General features: G+C 43.9%; 1 protein-coding gene and 1 pseudogene across 2 annotated transcripts in view; one reads left to right on the top strand and one right to left on the bottom strand.

The window, feature by feature from the left end:
* The window catches only part of polr3e (polymerase (RNA) III (DNA directed) polypeptide E), a 70,061-nt gene that overhangs the window by 5,551 nt on the left and 49,617 nt on the right, over positions 1-14,893 (top strand). The window lies entirely within an intron of this gene.
* LOC148146608 (RNA-binding protein, mRNA-processing factor 2a pseudogene) lies at positions 13,330-13,842 on the bottom strand (annotated as a pseudogene).

Here is a 14,893-nt window from a genome sequence, read left to right on the forward strand (position 1 = left end):
TGTGTTGCCATTCTTTGATAAAGTACACTGAGCTAAGTTAATTCTTTATCAGATTTCACTGCATCTCTGATGTCAGTCATTTGCTGAGTTGCTGTTAGAATTGAGGTTTTTATTGATGTAAAGTTTTCATCTCTTTGACTAAACATGTATCTCCTTTTGGCTTTGCCGCAGGGATACGGGACAAAGCCCCTGTTGTAGTCTGCTGTTTTCCTGGAACATACTGTCTTTGCATCACATCTCCTCATCCTCAGGCTAAATCGTTGCACTCATGGAGGAATTTTTGGCAACTCCTAGAATTTAACTCTCACCAAGAGTTGGTCGTCTATTTCTATCTTGAAGTGAAGACTGAACAAAATCTGCAAACTTTTCACAATGCTTCTTCTCCTATCACTGTGTACCTCTGCCAGTGAACATGATGTCCCGTTTCCCCTCCCGCACTCAGTCGAAGCAAAACACTCAAGAGACACAGTATAGTTTTACCTCCTTCATCTTTATTCCGGGTCCTGGAAGGAGAGAGAACGATTGCCCATGTGCACAGGAACATGAGTTCACTGCCTTCTCTGGAACAGCAGATTCTCAATGAACTATATAGTCATTTTACAGGGAGGAACATCCAGATAAGGCAACATACATATTGATTGGGTGACTGTTACAATCAATGAGTATTGATAGCAGAGACCAAGCCCTTTACTGTTATACAGTGAATGTTCTAATCTTGTTAACTGGATTCATACAATGGATACTGTTCCCCTTGTGAGGTGATCTTGCATACTGAATGTGTCCAATATTGTTAAATGGCTCTACATCATGACTGCTTTTCCACCTTGTTAACCCATTACCCTTGCCTCCAGCACCCCATTGTTATCTGTAAGATCTTAGCTGATCTGAGTCATGCTCAGCTGAACCTCTTGTTTCACGAAACTCGAACTTAACTCTTTCCCTGCCTGCACCCTATACACATTCTCAAACAGGATGCATGGTAAACTGACCTGCTCTTTCCATCTATCTGTGTCAGAAAAATACAGCTTTCAGTAATGTAGAAGACACATCTGCAGCAATGATAGTCAGCAGCTTTGGTTCATAGTTAAAATACCTGCTGATATCAACATCTCTGATTTTCTCAAAAGACCACTATTTTGCTTCTACCCAGCTCCATGCATTGTCTTGTCATAGCAGCTGCCATAATGGTCATCGACGACAGCTAATTTAAGAACTTTCCAACTTGTTTTACCACACCCATACATCTCTGGAGGTCAGTTACCTTGAGGAACTGGAAACATCTTGATTGTTTTTGCCTTTTGTGAATCAACTCTGACACTAAATATATTCGCAATCTGCCCAAGAAACCTGACAGTTCGCTGCGAGAATTCATTCTTGTTGCGTGCAAATTCCCATGAGCATTCAAAATGCCACTGTAGGAGAGGAGTGAATTTGCATCTGAAAGATTCCAAAATGCCCAGGAAATGTTAGTCATGGAGGTGATCAATGAGACAAACATGCCATCTCCCACATCCCCACACAGGGGAGACAGGTCTAAGAGGAGCAGCTATTCTAATCATAGGTTTCCCATCTCCATCTTGTTGCTCCTTGAGAGTAATGTGGACTGATGTAGAGAGAGCCTGTGATTGGAGGAGCTGATTTTGAGCCAGTTGCACAGCGCAAGGAGACTTTCATCAAGGTTACAGTCCATTAGGGTAACCGTCAGAAAGATCAGTGTCCATCAGGGAAAGGCCCAGATGACGACTCAAAAAAGACCAGTGTCCATGGGAAAAGGCCCAGGTCTTGCAGACCATCACTCAGAATGGTCAGTGCCAAAGGGAAAGGTGCAGGCCTCTGTTACAGAGATGGTGCTTGGCTTAGGTCTTGGCTGTCGAGTGTGAGATGTTGGGCTGTCTTCCGTTTCCCCCCCCCCCTTTCAGTCAAAGCAAAATGCATAGAGACACAGTATGGTTTTACCTCCTTCATCTTTATTCCAGGCCCTGGAGGGAGAGAGAATGATTGCCCATGTGCACAGGAACATGAGTTCACTGATCTCTGGAACAGCAGTTTCTCAATGAACTATCGTCATTTTACAGAGAGGAGTATCCAGATCAGGCAACATACAATCAGTAAAGATTAAGCCATCTACTTTTACACAATGAATGACTGGCTTCACATAATGAATACTTTTCACCTTGTTAACTGACCTTACTTACTGAGTGCTACCTCATCTTGTTAAATGGCTCCACACAATGAATGCTTTTCTACCTTGTTAACCCATTAACCTTGCCTCTAGCACTCCATTTTTTTTTCTTTTTTTGTAGTGCTTATTTATTCCCCCACACCCATGTGTGTGTGCAGGTGTGAGACAGTGAAAGATACAAGGTGTATGAATCTTTATTCAATTCCCACCACCAGGAAGAATAGAAAGCACCCAAGTGACCAGTGACAAGCAGTGCCCTTCACATCAAAGGGCAATGCTGTGTGATCAAACAGTGAAGGGGAGGGCAGGGATTAAATCAAAATAGAGTTGGAGGGGGAAATAATGCACTCCACTCCCTGCGGTGTCCACCTCTCCCTGAGCAGCTCAAGGGTGTTGGTGGACACTGCGTGCTCCTTCTTCAGGGACACCCAGGTTCTGACATAACCACGGAAGAGGGGCAGGCAGTCGGCCCTAACGACCCCCTCCACGCCCTGCTGCCTGGACCTGTTTAGCACCCCATTGTTAACTGCAAGTTCTTATCTGATCTGAATCATGCTCAGCTGAACCTCTTGTTTCACAAAACTCAAACTTAATTCTTACTCTGCCTTCTTATACTCTATACACATTCTCAGGGTTGCAATTAACCCAGCACAACTGGCACAAAAGCATAGATGCAATTTGGAAAACAGCTAAAGCCTGCATAATGGATTTGGCTAGGTACAATGGCAAACCTTGTAGAGATCAACAACTGATTATGCAGAACTTTCCCTTCAGGAGAATAAACATTTGGAGTGCAATATTATTCAGATTAATTTTTGAGTAACAGAAGGCGCTGTTCCCTTGAAGTTGCACAGCCATCTGAGGGTCTGTGCATATTAATCACATGCCGACACTAATTCCATGTCTGATTTCGGAAGTTGCTGCCACTCGTAGACCTGGGAAATTCCATGTTGAATGAAAGGATGAAGGAATGCAGGTTGAAGGGGGTGAAAGTGGATCTCATGGTTTGGAAGAGGAGCAGGTGTGTATGGTGAGGTTAAAAAACAGTTATATTGTAACCCTTGGTTACAACATGTGTTGCATTCTATCATGTTCAGCCTGAACTGATCCATGGATCAGGGTATCTTTCATTTGATACACAACTCCATCCAGTCTTTTTAGTGCAAGGCTTAGCAAGCTTTTTCCACTGTAACCAAGGCTCCAAAATTGTCCCAATGCCTTGCTGAGAGCCTGTTCAGCCTCTTCCTGTAGCTGCTGAGAAAAAGGTTTGGGAACTGAGAGCCCATGGGCAGTGGGCTTTGCTGGTTTGGTGGTTATGACAACATCCAGGACATAACAGTTTGCTTGGTTGGCACCTTGTCCACAAACATTCACTAAAGCTCAGTAGCAATATTCTGCATCATCTATGATATCCCCTCCAGAAATTCACGAAAGCTTCCATCCAAAGTCACAAACTCTACCATCTTGAACATAGAGTCATAGAGATGTACAGCATGGAAACAGACCCTTTGGTCCAAACCGTCCATGCCGACCAGATATCCCACCAGCCAGCACCCGTCCATATCCCTCCAAACCCTTCCTATTCATATACCCATCCAAATGCCTCTTAAATGTTGCAATTGTACCAGCCTACACAACATCCTCTGGCAGCTCATTCCATACACGTACCACCCTCTGTGTGAAAAAGTTGCCCCTTAGGACTCTTTTATATCTTTCCTCTCTCACCCTAAATCTTTGCCCTCCAGTTCTGAACTCCCCGACCCCAGGGAAAAGACTTTGTCTATTTATCCTATCCATGCCCCTCATAATTTTGTAAACCTCTATAAGGTCTCCCCTCAGCCTCGGACGCTCCAGGGAAAACAGCCCCAGCCTGTTCAGCCTCTTCCTGTAGCTCAGATCCTCCAACCTTGGCAACATCCTTGTAAATCGTTTCTGAACTCTTTCAAGTTTCACAACACCTTTCTGATAAGAAGGCGACCAGAATTGCATGCAATATTCCAACAGTGGCCTAACCAATGTCCTGTAAAGCCGCAACATGACCTCCCAATTCCTGTACTCAATACGTTGACCAATAAAGGAAAGCATACCAAACGCCTTCTTCACTATCCTATCTACCTGCAACTCCACTTTCAAGGAACTATGAACCTGCACTCTTTGTTCAGCAACACTCCCGAGGACCTTACCATTAAGTGTATAAGTCCTGCTAAGATTTGCTTTCCCAAAATGCAGCACCTCACATTTATCTGAATTAAACTCCATCTGCCACTTCTCAGCCCATTGGCCCATCTGGTCCAGATACTGTTGTAATCTGAGGTAACCCTCTTCACTGTCCACTACACCTCAATTTTGGTGTCATCTGCAAACTTACTAACTGTACCTCTTATGCTCGCATCCAAATCATTTATGTAAATGACAAAAAGTAGAGGGCCCAGCACTGATCCTTGTGGCACTCCACTGGTCACAGGCCTCCAGTCTGAAAAACAACCCTCCCACCACCACCCTCTGTCTTCTACCTTTGGAGAGCTAGTTCTGTATCCAAATGGCTAGTTCTCCCTGTATTTCATGAGATCTAACCTTGCTAATCAGTCTCCATGGGGAACGCCTTACTGAAGTCCATATAGATCACATCTACCACTCTGCCCTCATCAATCCTGTTTGTTACTTCCTCAAAAAACTCAGTCAAGTTTGTGGGACATGATTTCCCACGCACAAAGCCATGTTGACTATCCTAAATTAGTCCTTGCCTTTCCAAATACATGTACATCAGGATTCCCTCCAACAACTTGCACACCACCGAGGTCAGGCTCACTGGTCTATAGTTCCCTGGCTTGTCTTTACCACCCTTCTTAAATAGTGGCACCATGTTTGCCAACCTCCAGTCTTCCGGCACCTCACCTGTGACTATCGATGATACAAATATCTCAGCAAGAGGCCCAGCAATCACTTCTCTAGCTTCCCACAGAGTTCTTGGGTACACCTGATCAGGTTCTGGGGAATTATCCCCTTTTAACCGTTTCAACACATCCAGCACTTCCTCCTCTGTAATCTGGACATTTTGCAAGATGTCACCATCTATTTCCCTACAGTCTATATCTTCCATATCCTTTTCCACAGTAAATACTGATGCAAAATGTTCATTTAGTATTACCCCCATTTTCTGTGGCTCCACAGAAAGGCCGCCTTGCTGATCTTTGAGGGGCCCTATTCTCTCCCTAGTTACCTTTTGTCCTTAACATACTTGTAAAAACCCTTTGGATTCTCCTTAATTCTTTTGCCAAAGCTATCTCATGTCCCCGTTTTGCCCTCCTGATTTCCCTCTTAAGTATACTCCTACTTCCTTTATACTCTTCTAAGGATTCACTCGATCTATCCTGTCTATACCTGATATATGCTCCCTTTTTCTTAACCAAACCCTCAATTTCTTTAGTCATCCAGAATTCCCTATACCTACCAGCCTTCGCTTTCACCCTGACAGGAATATACTTTCTCTGGATTCTCGTTATCTCATTTCTGAAGGCTTCCCATTTTCCAGCTCCCTTTACCTGCGAACATCTGCCTCCAATCAGCTTTTGATAGTTCTTGCCTAATACCGTCAGAATTGGCCTTTCTCCAATTTAGAACTTCAACTTTTAGATCTGGTCTATCCTTTTCCATCACTATTTTAAAACAAATAGAATTATGGTCGCTGGCCCCAAAGTGCTCCCTCACTGACACCTCAGTCACCTACCCTGCCTTATTTCCCAACAGTATTTCCCAACAGTTTTACACCTTCTCTCGTAGGTACATCTACATACTGAATCAGAAAATTGTCTTGTACACACTTAACAAATTCCTTTCCATCTAAACCTTTAACACTATAGCAGTCCCAGTCGATGTTTGGAAAGTTAAAATCCCCTACCATAACCACCCTATTATTCTTACAGATAGCTGAGATCTCCTTACAAGTTTGTTTCTCAATTTCCCTCTGACTATTGGGGGGTGTATAATACAATCCCAATAAGGTGATCATCCCTTTCTTATTTCTCAATTCCACCCAAATAACTTCCCTGGATATATTTCCGGGAATATCCTCCCTCAGCACAGCTGTAATGCTATCCCTTATCAAAAATGCCACTCCCCCTCCTCTGTTGCCTCCCTTTCTATCCTTCCTGTAGCATTTGTATCCTGGAACATTAAGCTGCCAGTCCTGCCCACCCCTGAGCCATGTTTCTGTAATTGCTATGATATCGCAGTCCCATGTTCCTAACCATGCCCTGAGTTCATCTGCCTTCCCTGTTAGGCCCCTTGCATTGAAATAAATGCAGTTTAATTTATTAATCCTACCTTGTCCCTGCCTGCCCTGACTGTTTGACTCACTTCTCTTCTGAGCTGTACCTGTCTCAGATCGATCTCTTTTTCCTCCCTATCTCCCTGGGTCCCACCCCCCAACCTTACTAGTTTAAATCCTCTCAAGCAGTTCTAGCAAATTTCCCTGCCAGTATATTAGTCCCCTTCCAATTTAGGTGCAATCCGTCCTTCTTGTACAGATCACTTCTACCCCAAAAGAGATTCCAATGATCCAAAAATGTGAATCCTTCTCCCATACACCAGCTCCTCTGCCATGCATTCATCTGCTCTATCCTCCTATTCCTGCCCTCACTAGCTCGTAGCACTGGGAATAATCCAGATATTACTACCCTTGAGGACCTCCTTTTTAAATATCTGCCTAACTCTTTCTAATCTCCCTTCAGAATCTCAATCTTTTCCCTTCCAATGTCGTTGGTTCCAATGTGAACAATGATCTGCTGCTGGCCCCTCTCCCCCATGAGAACATTCTGCACCCTCTCTGAGACATCCTGGCACTAGGGAAACAACACACCATTCTGCTTTTTCTCTGCTGGCCACAGAAACGTCTGGTCTGTACCTTGGACTACAGAATCCCCTAACACAATTGATCTCTTGGAAGTCGACGTACCCCTCATTGCATTAGAGCCAGTCTCAATACCAGAAACTTGGCTGTTCGTGCTACATTCCTCTGAGAATCCATCACCTCCTACATTTTCCAAAACAGCACTTGATATTTTCTATTTTGTGGACATTGCCATTTTTTGAACATTTCTGTTCATCATCTGTACAGACCTCTTGCTGTGACACAACTTGAAAGTGACCCTTTGGGCAAAAATGGGATTTGTTTTTTTTTTGGCAGGACAATTTCAGGCTTGCCAACAACCCCAATAAGAGCTTACTCTGGTACATTGATGTACACGCTTCTGGTTTCCCTGGATTTCCACAACCACCTTTCTGCTACTACTCTGTCTTGTTGCATGATCGACTAATTTTGTTTCCTGATCTTGGCTGGTCTGCTTATTTGAATTGCCTTTTTTTTAAGTCATCTCTTGACTGTAAGTGGTCAGTCAGTGTTTCATCTAAGACTTGAACAATAGTTCTACCCCTGATTAGTTCAGCTTTTAAGCTGCTATCCACCATTCTGCAAATTAGTACTGAACGGTTACAAAAGTAACAATGCTTCTTGTTGCTGGGTATGTTTATTAAATTTAGCCTAGTTAGCAATGGGTTTTTTTCTTAGATTAAATTAGACATTCAGTGCTATTGTTACACCTTCGTATGTAGCTTTACTTTAATCTCTTGCTTGACTAGATGTCATTTGCTAAGCCATCATTGCACCCAATAGAATACCGAGCTGTTCACTACTCAGTTTTGCAGTGAAGCTGAATGCCATCCAATCACTTGTGAATCTTCAGCGTGAATTCAGCAATAGCCTGTTTGGTTTACTACCTATGATCTGCTTGCAATTTTTCAGTAATGGCAGTGACTTGTAATATTCTTGGTTTTGTGCTGTGGAAGATTATCTGTCGACTACTGTGGGAGGGAAACTGTGGACTTTATTTAAGAAACCTCTTGCAATTTCTTCATCTTGTTATGACATTGCAAGGGAGAGCAAGGTCCTTGGACATTTGTTGACCCTGTATTGGAGTATCTGATCAATGTTACTGCTGCATGGGAACTATCAGAACTCCCTCCAAGACTAGCATTGGATGGAGTGGCTGCTTTTCAGGATGTGCACATAGGTAGGATTTGAAAGACATATTGGGCAGATATTAAAACAGCTGATGTTACTTGAAAGTCAATCCCATTGTAAAACTGCTTTGAGATCACCTTTGGAGCAGTGTTTGTTGACAGTTGAGTGCGTTGTTTAGTGAGGTCTAGGCAGCTAAGTAAAGGTCAGGATCCTTGCATATTGAGGCATTAAATGTGGTTCCATAGCTTATCCTCCCAGCACATAAGAACTCAGAGCAGGTGTAGGCAATTCAGCCCTTTGAGCTTGCTCTGCTTGCTTCTTTGTTATGCTCATGGCTGATCTCATCTTGGCTTCAACTCCACTTTCCTGCCTGCTCTCCGTAACCCTGTAACTCATTACTGTTTTTAAAAAAAAATCTCCTCGTTAAATTTATTCAATATCCCAGCTTCCATTATACTCTGGAGTAGTGAATTATATAGATTCATAACCCTTTGGTATGACAAAAGGGAGGGTTTATACAATTACTGGTAGAGTTTTGGGTCGTGTTGCAGAACAGAGGGACCTAGGGGTTCAGGTGCATAATTCTTTAAAGTTTTCATCACATAGGGTTAAAAGGACAGTTGGCACACTTGCCTTCATTGTTCAGTCCTTTTGAGTATAGGAGTTAAGAAATAATGCTGAGGTTGTGCAGGACACTAGTGAGGCCTCTTCTGGAGTATTGTAGGTAAAACAATGACTGCAGATGCTGGAAACTAGATTCTGGATCAGTGGTGCTGGAAGAGCACAGCAGTTCAGGCAGCATCCGAGGAGCAGTAAAATCGACGTTTCGGGCAAAAGCCCTTCATCATGAATAAAGGCAGAGAACCTGAAGGGTGGAGAGATAAGCTGGTGGGGGTGGGGAGAAAGTAGCATAGAGTACAAGAGGTGAGTGGGGGGAGGGGATGAAGGTGATAGGTTGGGGGAGGGTGGAGTGGATAGGTAGAAAAGAAGATAGGCAGGTAGGACAAGTCATGGGGACAGTGCTGAGCTGGAAGTTTGGAACTAGGGTGAGGTGGGGAAAGGGGAAATGAGGAAACTGTTGAAGTCTACATTGATGCCCTGGGGTTGAAGTGTTCCAAGGCGGAAGATGAGGCGTTCTTCCTCCAGGCGTCTGGTGGTGAGGGAGCGGCGGTGAAGGAGGCCCAGGACCTCCATGTCCTCGGCGGAGTGGGAGGGAGACTTGAAATGTTGGGCCACAGGGCGATGTGGTTAATTGGTGCTTCTGTCCCGGCGATGTTCCCTAAAGCGCTCTGCTGGAAGGCGTCCAGTCTCCCCAATGTAGAGGAGACCACATCGGGAGCAACGGATATGATAAATGATATTGGTGGATGTGCAGGTAAAACTTTGATGGATGTGGAAGGCTCCTTTAGGGCCTTGGATGGAGGTGAGGGAGGAGATGTGGGCACAGGTTTTGCAATTCCTGTGGTGGCAGGGGAAGGTGCCAGGATGGGAGGGTAGGTTGTTGGGGGGCATGGACCTGACCAGGTAGTCACAGAGGGAACGGTCTTTGCGGAAGGCGCAAAGGGGTGGGAAGGGAAATATATCTCTGGTGGTGTGGGGTCTTTTTGGAGGTGGTGGAAATGTTGGCGGATGATTTGGTTTATGTGAAGGTTGGTAGGGTGGAAGGTGAGCACCAGGGGCATTCTGTCCTTGTTACGGTTGGAGGGGTGGGGTCTGAGGATGGAGGTGCGAGATGTGGACGAGATGCATTGGAGGGCATTTTTAACTACATAGGAAGGGAAATTGCGGTCTCTAAAGGAGGAGGCCATCTGGTGTGTTCTATGGTGGAACTGGTCCTCCTAGGAGCAGATACTGCAGAGGCTGAGGAATTGGGAATACGGTATGGCATTTTTGCAAGAGGTAGGGTGGGAAGAGGTGTAATCCAGGTAGCTGTGGGAGTCAGTGGGTTTGTAAAAACTGTCAGTGTCAAGTCAGTTGTCATTAATGGAGATGGAAAGGTCCTTGTGTCCAGTTCTGGTCACCCAGTTATAGGAAGGATATTATTCAGCTGGAGAGGGTTCAGAAGAGATTTCCCAGGATGTTGCTAGGTGTGGAATGTTTGAGTTACAAAGGAAACTGGACAAGTGGGAATTTTTGCACTGGAATGTAGATGGTTGAGTGATGACCTTATAGAAGTGTATAAGATCATGAGGGGTGTAGATGGGGTTAATGGTAGGTGTTTTTTTCCCCCTGGGGATGGGGGATTTTAAGACTAGGTGCACATTTTTAAGGTGAGGGGAGAGAGATTTTAAAAAGGCGGGCAAATCTTTTACATAGAGGGTGGTGTGAGTGTTAAATGAACATCCTATGGAAATGGTAGATGTGAGCTCTCTTTAAAAGGCACTAAGGTAAGTACATAGGAAACGTTTGGAGGGATACGGCCCAGGAGCAGGAATATGTGGCTCGTTTAGTTTGGGATTATGTTCGGTATGGACTGGTTAGACCGAAGGGTCTGTTTCCATGCTGTATGATTCTGACATTGTATGTGATGACCTGTGATGCCATATACTGCATTACTAAATAACTCACAGTCAGACCTAATCCCTTGTGCTACATACATATAATAGCTTGCCTGTCCCTCTTTCTAGAGCCATTGTTAACATAGAAAAATGTAAGGAAGTACCACAAATTTATTAATCTCCGAAATAAAAATGAAAAATGCTGAAAACACTTAGGAGGTCAGGCAGAATTTGTAGGGCATAACGGTTAATATTTCAAGTTGACCTTTCTGATGCCCCCTGTCCTGAGTACCTCCATGTTTTCGGTTTTGTCTCTGGTTTCCAGCACCTACTATATGCTTTTGTAAAAGTCACTGATATTGAATAAATTTGAGGAGGAGATAGATCTTTTAAACAGTAATCAGCTTTTCATCAGAAGTGCAAAATGATGGTTTTGGGTATAGTATATTATAGATTTTGCAATTTGGAATGTGGATGCATACAAACTGTGGCTCACTGGATAGCACTGCCACTTGATCAGGTTGTAGATTCAAGTTCTGCTGTAAGCACTTGAATGTGAAATTCACACTGTCACCTGCAATTCCAGTATTGAAGGAGTGTTGCACTGTTAGAGGTGCTGTTCTCTTTGATAAGCTGTTAAATGTAGGTGCTATCTGTGCTCTTGGGTAGAATTACAAGATCCTATGGCACTGTCTTGAAGTGCAGGGGATATCTCTGTAGTGTCCTGGATGACATTTATCCCGCAAATAAAATTGTGAAAACTGGTGATTTTTCTTTATCACATTGTTTGTATGTAAAATAGTTGGCACACGGCCCGCATTGTAACAGTGACACTTTAGCAATGTTTAATTGGTTGCAAAGAGTTCTGAGGGTGTGAAATTCACTCTTTGAATGCAAATTTTTCTTAACTAAAGCTGTGTGCCCTTAACTCTGAAATCCAAGCTTTTGTGTTTGTGTTGTTTAGTAACAGGACTAGTTTCAAGAAGCTGCTACTCCTCCCTCTTGAGTATATTGCTGTTGACTGAAGGATCTCCATGGGAAGAATATTATGCTGAGTCCCCAGACTGCTGCATGATGTGAGCAAGTTTAAATCTGATAATTTTTGAACTTCAGTCTCTATATCAGAAGAAATTATAGGTTGCAAATAATGTAGTGAGATAAAAGGATGACAAGTTGAGGGTTTGGTGAAGCAGACTGTTTCCAGGGATTAAGAACATGGGATCATTAATGTAAGAGATTTTGTACAGAGGACAAGAGAAACCTCTTTGGACAGGGGCTTGAGGTTGTGGGAGACCATTTAGAATTAGTGATTGAGGTGGAAGCTGTCAGATTTCCAGGTTAGATTTGATAGGATTAGAATTAAGCATTTGGTCGAGAAAAAGGGAGAGGCAAGCTATTTCATGTCTGTAATGTAAGGGATTAGGTCTGACTGTGATATTTAGTAAGGCAGTGTATGGCATCAGATACAATGTCAAAGGATCTTGCTGTCCCTTTCAACATCATAGCAAGATGAAATCACAGTAAGAGATTTATTAAATAAAGTTCATGTTTTTCCACCAAAGCAGACTGTAGATAATCTCAAACAGCAGGACACCAAGGATATTACTGTGGGTAGAACTATTTGCTGTGTGGAGAATAGATAATATATAGACTGGAGGGGTCAAATGACCAGTTTCTGTTTTGTGACTTCTTCCTTGGTAAAGGCAAGCTGTGTTAATTCATAGGCTGACTCTCTAGTTTATAGGTTTAGAAGTTATAAAATGAATCACAAGCTACACTTGTTAAATGAAAAGATTTGCATGCAGGAATTTCTCCCAAAATAGTGAATAAAAGGACTGTTGATGACAGCTCTTATACTGTGGGATTTGTTAGGTTCCCTTCTTGAGATTCTTACACGCTTGATGCAACTGCAATATGCCAGCTACTGTGAACAGTCACGATTTATTTCAGCAAGTACAAGCTTTTGGAGGATCACTGAACACTGTTCGCGATGCTTGCGGAGCGTGTCAAATGAGGCTGTCTGAGCAAGGGAACCATCCTCCCTTTATACAGGGTTTTTTCATCAGTCAGTCATGCACGCAAGCCATGATCCCCGCCACTCCTCCATAATGCCATCTAAAAACAATGTGAAGTGATTAGATTATTTCCAGAAATACTGTGTGACTAGGTTATTCCTTAAAGCAGCGTGTGACTAGGCTATTCCTTAAGGTAGGGTGTGACTAGGTTATTGCCTTAAACTGCAGCATTTGCAGAGTATGATTAGATTGTTACATCTTGCCTGCAGGACAGAAAATCATACCACCCCGGGCATTCAATTTCTTACATGTCAGCAGAACAAATTAACTCTTTATCATCTCATTCCCTCCTTTTGTCATTCCATGATAACCAACTAAATGGGGCTCAAAAAGGCACTACCAGCTTATTCATAAGAATCTGACAGCTAGTAATTAAACATGTTATTGACACACAACATACAATGATTATAACAACAAGAATCACTAGTTCATGCCGTAGGTAGGATCCCCAGGATCCTTCCACGTGGGATAAAGAAGTGTTCACCAGTAAAGTTCTTAAATCCACAGTCTTTAGTGACCACTCCACCCCCTCCAAGTTGAGTGGAAATGAGCCAGTTACCCAAAATCTGCTTCAGTAAAGTCCAACCTGAAAACAAAATCCAGTCTGGCAGGGGTTAGTTCTGTTGTGTACAGTGGAAAGGGGGCCCAGGCCCCTGGAGATGCAGGGATCAGTGCTGCTCCCGTAGAAAGGTCGGAGGGGTCCCGTGCAATGAAGTGTGCTCCCAAGGCATGGTGCATATTTGTGGGGTTAAGTGCAGCCATCACTTTGCTTTTGGCCATTTTTGTGCTCGCGTTTGCAAATTCCAACCGGAGAGTCTGAGGATTTTCGGGATCAAATCAAATGCTCTTTAATGGATTCTTTGCTGCTTCTGCTCCCGCTCTGTTGTCAAATGTAACAAAGCCAACTGGCTGTTTTAATGTTAGCTTGATCAGTGAAGCTTCATATCACTTAAATGGTCAAAAGAGAAGGTAAAGCTCACATGGTTTAATATCCATAGGAAGGCCACTGACAAAAACCATACTGACATCCGCTTCACCGTTGTTAGCTTCATCACTTTTCATGCTCATGACAGGGGAGCTGACTGAATCTGTTGTGATCCCCTACTCTGGGCAGGTGGTGCTGTTGCAGGGAGAGCAGGAGGGGTCGTCAGAGTGGGTGCGATACATTCCAGTTGTCTATCAGAAGCGCTGAGAAGTGTTCCTAGGAATGTGACTTGACATTGAGTGTGCAATGGGTAACATTTCCAGGGGGCTGGGTAAGTGGAGTGGGACCTGGATCAAGTTGGGGAGGGGGCGGGCAGTGGTTGAAGGCGTGCTTTACCTGTGAATGGAGAAACTTCAGAAACGACGTTAACTGCTGAAAGTATCTTTGCATTTCCTGTCTCTTTCCCTCCTTGCCAAGGTGGGTATCAGTATGAAGATAGTCAACAAGCATTGGTAACAAAGCATCAGGTATACACACTTGGCGAACTGGAGTGCTCCAGAGGCCTTTTGACGCAAAGTGCGAACACCCATGCATCTCCCATGTTTGTTTTTCTGGGTCAGGGGTGTCCCATTGTAAACGCTGCCCAGTGTTTATGCCCTTTGTTTTCGAGGCAGGTTCATAGAGGACACAGTAGAATTGCGAGCTGTTGCCACATCTTTGACAGCTCGATTAACTCTGGCATTGCCATTGCTGATATCTATATTGTCCATTACATGGGCGGCACATCTGATTATGGCCAATTGCTTTGAGGAGATTTCAGACGTATAGTGAGTTCTGAATAGGTGTCACTGAGGAGGTCAGAAATCCGCGTTGTGACATAGCTGGTCATCGGTGTCATTATTTTGAAACATTTCAGGCAGACCAGACATGTCAGGAGCTTATTCCGCCTTGGGACCCTGCAACCACACGGGATAAATGTGGATTTCAACAGCTGCCTCATTTCTCTCCCCCCCCCCCATTACTCCAGTCTCAAGTCTCCAATTTGGCACTGCCCTCCAGATCCATCTATCACTCTCCCTTCTGACCTATCACCTTCTCCCTCACCTTCATCCACCTATTGCTTTCCTAGCTACCTCCCACCAACCCCAGACCCCCCCTTCCATTTATTTCTCAACCTCGACCCACAAGCCTCAT

This window comes from Chiloscyllium plagiosum, unplaced genomic scaffold, assembly GCF_037043375.1.
Source record: "Chiloscyllium plagiosum isolate Xiang-an unplaced genomic scaffold, Cpla_swu_hap1 HiC_scaffold_20, whole genome shotgun sequence".
In the NCBI taxonomy this organism is placed as follows: Eukaryota; Metazoa; Chordata; class Chondrichthyes; order Orectolobiformes; family Hemiscylliidae; genus Chiloscyllium; species Chiloscyllium plagiosum.